The sequence below is a fragment of the Zonotrichia albicollis genome, assembly GCF_047830755.1.
Source record: "Zonotrichia albicollis isolate bZonAlb1 chromosome 6 unlocalized genomic scaffold, bZonAlb1.hap1 SUPER_6_unloc_1, whole genome shotgun sequence".
Classification (NCBI taxonomy): Eukaryota; Metazoa; Chordata; class Aves; order Passeriformes; family Passerellidae; genus Zonotrichia; species Zonotrichia albicollis.
Genome location: NW_027428337.1, coordinates 329,001 through 337,589, shown reverse-complemented (window position 1 = coordinate 337,589; position 8,589 = coordinate 329,001). Strand labels below are relative to the sequence as shown.

General features: G+C 35.8%; 1 long non-coding RNA gene across 2 annotated transcripts; it reads left to right on the top strand.

Moving 5' to 3' along the window:
• The first annotated feature begins 2,196 nt into the window (after positions 1-2,196).
• Positions 2,197-7,972, top strand: LOC141727288 (uncharacterized). 2 transcript variants are annotated; one of them, XR_012578322.1, is made up of 4 exons: positions 2,197-2,248; positions 2,987-3,091; positions 4,439-4,628; positions 7,655-7,972. It is a non-coding gene; the product is annotated as an uncharacterized LOC141727288 (long non-coding RNA). The 2 variants fall into 2 exon arrangements; XR_012578323.1 differs by having other exon boundaries at positions 7,626-7,759.
• Positions 7,973-8,589: the final 617 nt, after the last annotated feature.

The following is an 8,589-nucleotide window of genomic DNA, read 5'->3' as shown; positions in this document are numbered from 1 at the left end:
TTTTAATTGGGTCTGGGGGGGCTTTAATGAGTCTGGGGGTTTAATTGGGTCTGGGGGGGCTTTTTTAGGGCTGAAGGGAGAATTTTTGGGGGGGAACTTTTGGGTTTGGGGGTCCCTCATGCATTTGGGAAGGGTTTAATTGAGTCTGGGGGCGATTTTTAAAGGTCCTGGAAGGATTTTTTTTGGGTCTGGGGAATTGATTTGGGGTTTTAGGAGAAATTTTTGGGGTTTTAGGAGAAATTTTTGGGGTTTTAGGAGAAATTTTTGGGGTTTTAGGGGATTTTTTGGGGTCCACGTGGAAGATCCGGGACCCCCCCCCCCAAAAAAAATCCCAAAATTTGAGGGGGGGTGAAAGGGGCGGGGCCTGTCGCAATATTGGGGGGTGGGTCGTGATTAGGAGCTGCTGGACCCCCCCAAATTTGGGGTTTGGGACCCCCAAAATCCTTGAAGACCCAAAATTTCGGGTCAGGGACCCCCAAAATTGGGGTCAGGACCCCCCAAAGCCCCTCCCAGCCCCAATTTCCGGACCCCAGACCCATTTCAGGGACCCCAACCCCATTTTTAACCCCTAAAATCCAATTTGGGGTCCCAAAATCCCATTTTTGACCCCCAAAATCCCATTTTTAACCCCCAAAATCCCATTTTTTAACCCCAAGACCCCATTTTGGGGACCCTCTCCCCATTTCAAAGACCCCAGACCCATTTCAGGGACCCCTAAAATCCAATTTAGGATCCCAAAATCCCATTTTTGACCCCCCAAACTCCATTTTAGGATCCCCCAACCCCAATTTTAAGGACCCCAGACCCATTTCTGGGGTCCCCAAGTTCCCATTTTTCCTCCCAAAACTCCATTTTAGGGACCCCCACCCCATTTTTGGGTCCTCATCCCCATTTTTGACCCCCAAAATTCCAATTTAGGGTCTAAAAATCCCATTTTTAACCCCAAAATCCCATTTTTGACACCTAAAATCCCATTTTTTCCCCCAAATTTCATTTTAGGGTCGCCCAACCCCAATTTTGGGGTCCCCATCCCCATTTTAAAGACCCCAGACCCATTTTTGGATCCCCAACCCCATTTTTGACCCCCAAAATTCCGATTTAGGGTCCCAAAATCCCATTTTTGACACCTAAAATTCCATTTTTTGACCCCTGAAATCCCATTTTTGACACCCAAAATCCCATTTTTGACCCCTAAAATCCCAATTATTCCCCCCAAAATCCAATCATTTCATCATTTTCAGTGGGATTTTGGTCATTTTTAATGGGATTTTAATGGCATTTTTGTTATTTTTAATGGAATTTCAATGGATTTAATGGGATTTTCATGGATTTTGGTCATTTTTAATGGGATTTTTGTCATTTTCATGGGATTTCTATGGATTGTGGTAATTTTTAATGGGATTTTCATAAGATTTTAGTAATTTTTTATGGGATTTCAGTGGGATTTTCGCCATTTTTAATGGAATTTCAATGGATTTAATGGGATTTTAATGGCATTTTTGTCATTTATCAATAGGATTTCAATGGGATTTGAGTAATTTTCAATGGGATTTAATGGGATTTTAATGGGATTTTAATGGGATTTGGGTCATTTTAATGGGATTTTTGACATTTTCAATGGGATTTGGGTCATTTTTAATGGGATTTTCATGGGATTTTTGTGGGATTTTCATCATTTTGTAATGGGATTTCAATTGGATTTTAATGGGATTTTAATGGGATTTTTGTCATTTTCAATGGGATTTTGGTCATTTTCAATGGGATTTCAATGGGATTTTTTCATTTTCAATGGGATTTCAGTGGGATTTTCGCCATTTTCAATGGGATTTTGGTGTGATTTTGTTTATTTCTGTGGGATTTCGTTTGGTTTTGCTGGGATTTTGCCATTTCAATCCTTTTCCCCATTTGCCCCAAGCAGCGCCAAACCCTCGGCCAAGGACATGAGCTCCAAGGATTTATTACTGCGACTCCTACGCCCACTCTGGCATCCACGAGGTACCAAAATCCCCAAATTCACCCCAAAATTACCCCGGGATTTTTGGGGATTTTTTGGGGATTTTTTTGGGAATTTTCGGGGTTAAAATGGGATTTTTTGGGGTTAAAATCGGATTTTTTTGAGGGAATTTTCGGGGTTAAAATGGGATTTTTTGAGGGAATTTTTGGGGTTAAAATGGGAGTTTTTGGGGTTAAAATGGAATTTTCTGTCCTGCCCGTGCTGGTCACCGCCTCCACCTGGCTCGTGCTCGAGGTTTGGGTTTAAAAATTCAAATTTTGGGCAAAACAATGGGATTTGGGGAAAAAAAAATGAAGTTTTTAGGTGAAAAAATGAAGATTTTACGTGAAAAAATGGAGATTTTAGGGCGAAAAATGAGGATTTTGGGGGTGAAAATAATTTATTTTTTAGGGAAAAATTGGGGTGTTTTTAGGGGAAATTGATTTTGGGAAAAAATTTGAGGTTTTTAGGTAAAAAAATGAGAATTTTAGGTGAAAAATTAGGATTTTTGAGTTAAAAAATGAGAATTTTTGAGGAAAAAAGTTGAAGTTTTGGTGGAAAATACAAATATGGGTTTAAAAAAATGGAAATTTTGAAAGAAAAAATGCAAGTTTCTGGTGAAAAATGGAAATTTGGGTAAAAATGAGAATTTGGGGTGGAAAATTGGAATTTTGGAGGAAAAATTGGAATTTTGGAGGGGAAAAAAATTGGAATTTTTGAGGGGAAAAAATGAGTTTTGCTTGCAAAATTCAGTATTTTTAAAAAATGGGAATTTTAGGGGAACAAAAAAAGAAACTTCATTAAAAAATTAAAATTTTGGGGTGAAAAAAATGGATTTTAGCTGATAAAATTCTAATTTTTTTGTGAAAATATTTGAAATTTTTGATAAATTTTGAAGATTTTAGGGTATTTAAAGGGTAAGATAGGATAAATGGGGTGGGGATTTGTTATGCAAATGAGGGGCGGGGCTAATTTGAATAATTATTATTACAGCTGGGGGCGGAGACGGGCGTGTCGGCGCCGGGGGCGGGGCCTGTCCGTCAAATCCTGAGGCTCCTCCCCCTTCTCTTCCTGCCCTTCATAGTTCACTTCCCTACTGTGAGTTGGGGGCGGGGCTTAAAGGGGGCGGGGTCTATTAAAGTAGGGGTGTGGTCACAAAAAGGGGGTGTGGCCACTTTAAAAAGGGGTGTGGTTTGTTGAAATAGGGGTGTGGCCACTTGAACTGGGGGCGTGGCTTCATTCAAGAAGGTGTGGCCACTTTAAAGGGGGCGTGGCTTTATTTCAGTGGGCGTGGCCGCTTTAAAGGGGGTGTGGCTTGATTCAAGTAGGCGTGGCAACCTTAAAGGGGGTGTGGCTTCATTCAAGAGGGTGTGGCCACTCTAAAGGGGGCGTGGCTTCATGCCAGTGGGCGTGGTGACCTTAAAGGAGGCGTGGCTTTATTTTAGGTGGGCGTGGCCTCTTCTTTTTTTTTGCTACTTTTTAGTCCCGCCCCCAATTCCCACAGCCACGCCATTATTACTATTATTTTTATTATTATTATTTTCATTATTATTAAAATTATCTTTTTCATTATTAATATTATTATTATTGTTACTGTTATTATCATTATTATTAATGTGTGTTATTATTATTATTATAATTTTTATTATTATCAATACAATTTTATTGCTATTAGTATTATTATTGTTGTTATTATTTTTAATATCATTATTACTCTTATCACCATTATTATGCGTACTTCAAAAATTAGTATCATTATTATTATTATTTCTGTTACCATTATTATTGCTAGCATTATTACTATAGTATATTATTATTAATACTGTTATAAATATTGTTATTATAAATATTATTATTATTACTTACTTATATTAAAAATAATAATTTTTTACATTTTTTTACATTCATTATTATTTTTAAATTGTAATAATATCGTTATTATTATTGTTATTACTATTACTGTTGTTATTATTACCATTATGAATATTATTATTATTATTATTATTATTATTATTATTATTATTATTGTTATTGTTATTGTTATTATTATTATTATTATTATTGTTATTATTACTATCATTATAATTATTACTAATATTTTATAAAAATTAAATTATAATACTAGATTATTATAATTACCAAATTTTCACCAAAATTCTAAAAAACTTCCCCAAAATTATTTTTGGAATTTTCACCCAAAACTTTGCAAATTTTGCCCTAAAACTTGCAATATTTTGTGAAGAATGTTGGATTTTTTTATCTAAAAAATTTACAATTATCTAGAAGTTAAGAATTATATTAAAAAAATCGAAATTTTTTACCACAAAATTAGGAAATTTAATGAAAATACCACAAAATTTTCACTATTTTTGGCCACTTCCGGGTTTGCACTGTAGCCCCGCCCCTTTTATGGAATTCTGACTTCTGATTGGTTCTTTCTTCCAGGCGATCTTCACCTATTGGCTGACGTCCAACAGCTTCAGCCTATTGCAGACGGGGCTGCTCCGAGTCCCCGCCCTCCGCGCCAAACTGGGCGTGGCCCCGCCCCCGGCCACGCCCCCGGCCACGCCCCCAGCCACGCCCACCGGCGCCGCCAAACAAAGCAAGGGGGGGATCCTGAAACAGCTGAAAAAAGGTGAAAAAATGGGGGGAAAATGGGAATTTTGGGCAAAAAAAATTGGGAATTTTGGGTGAAAAAAAATTGGTAATTTTGAGAAAAAAATTGGGGATTTTGGGCAAAAAAATTGGGAATTTTGGGCAAAAAAATTGGGAATTTTGGGCAAGAAAATTGGGAATTTTAAACAAAAAAATTGGGAATTTTGGGGAAAAAATTGGGAATTTTGGGCAAAAAAATTGGGAATTTTGGACAAAATATTTGGGAATTTTGGGCAAAAAATATTGAGGATTTTGGGAAAAAAAAAAGGGAAATTTGGGCAAAAAATTGGGAATCTTGGGCATAAAAATTGAGGACTTTGGGCAAAAAAAATTCAGGATTTTGGGTGAATAAAATTGGGAATTTTGGGAAAAAATTGGGAATTTTGGGAAAAAAAAAAGGGAATTTTGGGCAAAAAAAATTGAGGCTTTTGGGGGAAAAAATGGGGATTTCAGGCACAAAAAATGGGGGGAAAATGGGAATTTTGGACAAAAAAAATTGAGCATTTTGGGCGAAAAAAATTGAGGATTTTTGGTGAAAAAATTGAGGATTTCAGGCACAAAAAATGGGAAAATGGGGATTTTGGGGAAAAAAAAGGAATTTTGGGAAAAAAAATTGGGAATTTTGGGCAAAGAAATTGAGAATGTTGGGGAAATAAAATGGGGATTTCAGGCACAAAAAATAGTGGGAAAATGGGAATTTTGGGCGAAAAATTTGAGGATTTTGGGTTAAAAAAAGGGCATTTCAGGCACACAAAATGGGGGGAAAATGGGGATTTTGGGCAAAAAAATTGGGAATTTTGGGAAAAAAAATTGGGAATTTTAGGCAAAAGAATTGAGGATTTTGGATAATAAATACTGGAGATTTCAGGCATAAAAATGGGGGGAAATGGGAATTTTGGCCATAAAAATTGGGAATTTAGGGCAAAAAAAAAGGGAATTTTTGGAAAAAAAAAAGGGAATTTTGGGCAAAAAATTTGGAATTTTAAACAAAAAAAATTGGGAATTTTGGGAAAAAAATTTGGGAATTTTGGGCAAAAAAATTGAGGATTTTGGGGGAAAAAATGGGGATTTCAGGCACAAAAAATGGGGGGAAAATGGGAATTTTGGGCAAAGAAATTGGGAATTTTGGGCAAAAAAATTGGGAATTTTGGGCAAAAAATTTGAGGATTTTGGGTGAAAAAAATTGGGGATTTCAGGCACAAAAAATGGGGGGAAAATGGGAATTTTGGCCAAAAAACTGGGGTAAGAAAAATGAAATTTTTTGAGAAAGAAGGGGTTTTATGCAAAAAAATTTGGGTATTTTGGGTTAAAAATGGACGAACAAATTGGGGGTTTTAGGGGAAAAATTGGGGATTTTGGGCACAGAAATCAAGGCAAAAATGGAGATTTTAGGTAAAAAAATAGGGGGAAAATATGGGGAAAAATGGGGATTTAGGGCAAATAATTGGGGATTTTTAATTAAAAAATTTGGGGATTTTGGGCAAAAATCTTGGGGATTTTTGAGAAAAAAAATTGGGGATTTTTGGGGAAAAAAAAGGATTTTTGGGATAGAAAATTTGTGACTTTGGGGAAAAAATACGGGATTAAAGAAAAAATAGGGGATTTTGGGCAAAAATGATGGCGATTTTTGAGGAAAAAAAATTAAGATTTTTAGGATAGAAAATTTGGGATTTTGGGGAAAAAATACAGAATTTTGAAAAAAAATTTGGGATTTTGGGCAAAAATAGTGGGGCATTTGGGGAAAAAATTAGGGATTTTAGGGACAAAAATTAAAAAATTTGCGATAGAAAATTTGGGATTTTGGGGAAAAAAAATTGGGGATTTTTGAAGAAAAAAAAATGAGTTTTTTTGGGATAAAAAATTTGGGATTTTGGGGAAAAAATACAGGATTTTGAAAAAAAAATTGGGGATTTTGGGCAAAAATAATGGGGATTTTTGAGGAAAAAAATAAGATTTTTGGGGTAGAAAATTTGGGATTTTGGGGAAAAAATACGGGTTTTTGGGCAAAAATAATGGGGATTTTTGAGGAAAAAAATTAAGATTTTTGGGATAGAAAATTTGGGATTTTGGGGAAAAAATACAGGATTTTGGGCAAAAATAATGGGGAACTTTGGGGAAAAAAATTGAGGATTTTTGGGATAGAAAATCTGTGATTTTAGGGAAAAAATATGGGATTTGAAATTAAATTGTGGTTTTTTGGCAAAAATAATGGGGATTTTTCAGGAAAAAAAATTAAGATTTTTGGGATAAAAAATATAGGATTTTGGGGAAAAAATATGGCATTTAAAAAAAAATAGGGGATTTTGGGGAAAAATAATGGGGATTTTTGAGGAAAAAAACTTAAGTTTTTTGCGATAGAAAATTTGGGATTTTGGGGAAAAAATACAGGATTTTGAAAAAAAATTTGGGGATTTTGGGCAAAAAGTTGGGGAATTTTGAAGAAAAAAAAGCGGATATTTAGGATAGAAAATTTGGGATTTTGGGGAAAAAATACGGGATTTTTGAAAAAAAATTTGGGGATTTTGGGCAAAAATAATGGGGATTTTTGGGGAAAAAAATTGAGGAGTTTTGGGATAGAAAATTTGTGATTTTAGGGAAAACATATGGGATTTAAAAAAAATTGTGGTTTTTAGGCAAAAATTTTTTGGGGATTTTTTGGGAAAAAAATTGGGGATTTTTGAGAAAAAAAAATTAAGATTTTTGGGATAAAAAATGTAGGATTTTGGGGGAAAAAATACGGGATTTTGAAAAAAAATAGGGGATTTTGAAAAAAAATAGGGGATTTTGGGGAAAAAAATTGGGGATTTTAGGAAAAAAAAAAAGGGATTTTTGGTAACCAAAAATTTAAATTTTGGGGAAAAAAAGAAGGAGATTGAATTTAAACCTCCCCCAAACCCATTTTTTCGCACCCCAAACCCGGTTTTTGATGTCCCGAACCCATTTTTGGGGTCCTTAACCCGTTTTTGGGGACCCCAAGTTTGATTTTTTGGGGTTCCCTGTCCGCAGAGTGGCGCCAGGCCCAGGCCACGCACGAGGCCGAGCAGCGCCAGTGGCGCCTCCGGAACCACCTCAGCCTCGCCAAAGGTGACCCAAAACCCCTCCAAAAACCCCAAAAATTCCCTCCAAAAAATTCTCCGAAAATTCCAATTATTTTGTTTTTCCAGGTCCTCTCCGCCAAACTTTCGCTCAAAACCCCCTGAGCCCCCCCAAAATGGCGCCCTCAGAACCCCCGAAAAGGCCCTGGAAGGACGCGCTGGGCTGAGGGGGGGAGGGGGCGACCCCCAAAAATAAAAAACGCGCGAAAAAAGAATCCAGACTCGTTTATTTTGGGGAAAATTTGGGTGGGTTTGGGGTTTTTTGGCCGCTTGGGGATGCCATACAAAATGGTTTGTACTGGTTTATACTGGGAGGGGGGAAATGGGGAAAAATGGGGAAAAAATGGGGAAAATCGGTGAAAAAATGGTGAAAATCGGGTAAAAAATGGGGGAGAAATGGGGAAAAAAGGGGTAAAAATGGGGGGGAGTCGTGTCAAAAATCCCGGAAAAAATTTTAAAAATTCCACCAAAAAATCCTTTAAAAAAATTAAAAAAATAAACCTAAAAAATCCCCAAAAATCCCCCAAAAAATCCCCCAAAAGTCTTTTAAAAAAATTAAAAAAAAAAACCAAAAAAATCCTTTAAAAATATTAAATAAAACACAAAAAAATCCCTAAAAAATCCCCAAAAAAATCCTTTAAAAAAATTTTAAAAAACAAAAAAATCCCTAAAAAATCCCCAAAAATCCCCCAAAAAATCCTTTAAAAAAATAAAATTTAAAAAAATCCCTAAAAAATCCCCAAAAATCCCTCAAAAAATCCCAAAAAAATCCTTTAAGAATATTAAATAAAACACCAAAAAAATCCCTAAAACATCCCCAAAAATGCCCCAAAAAATCCCCAAAAA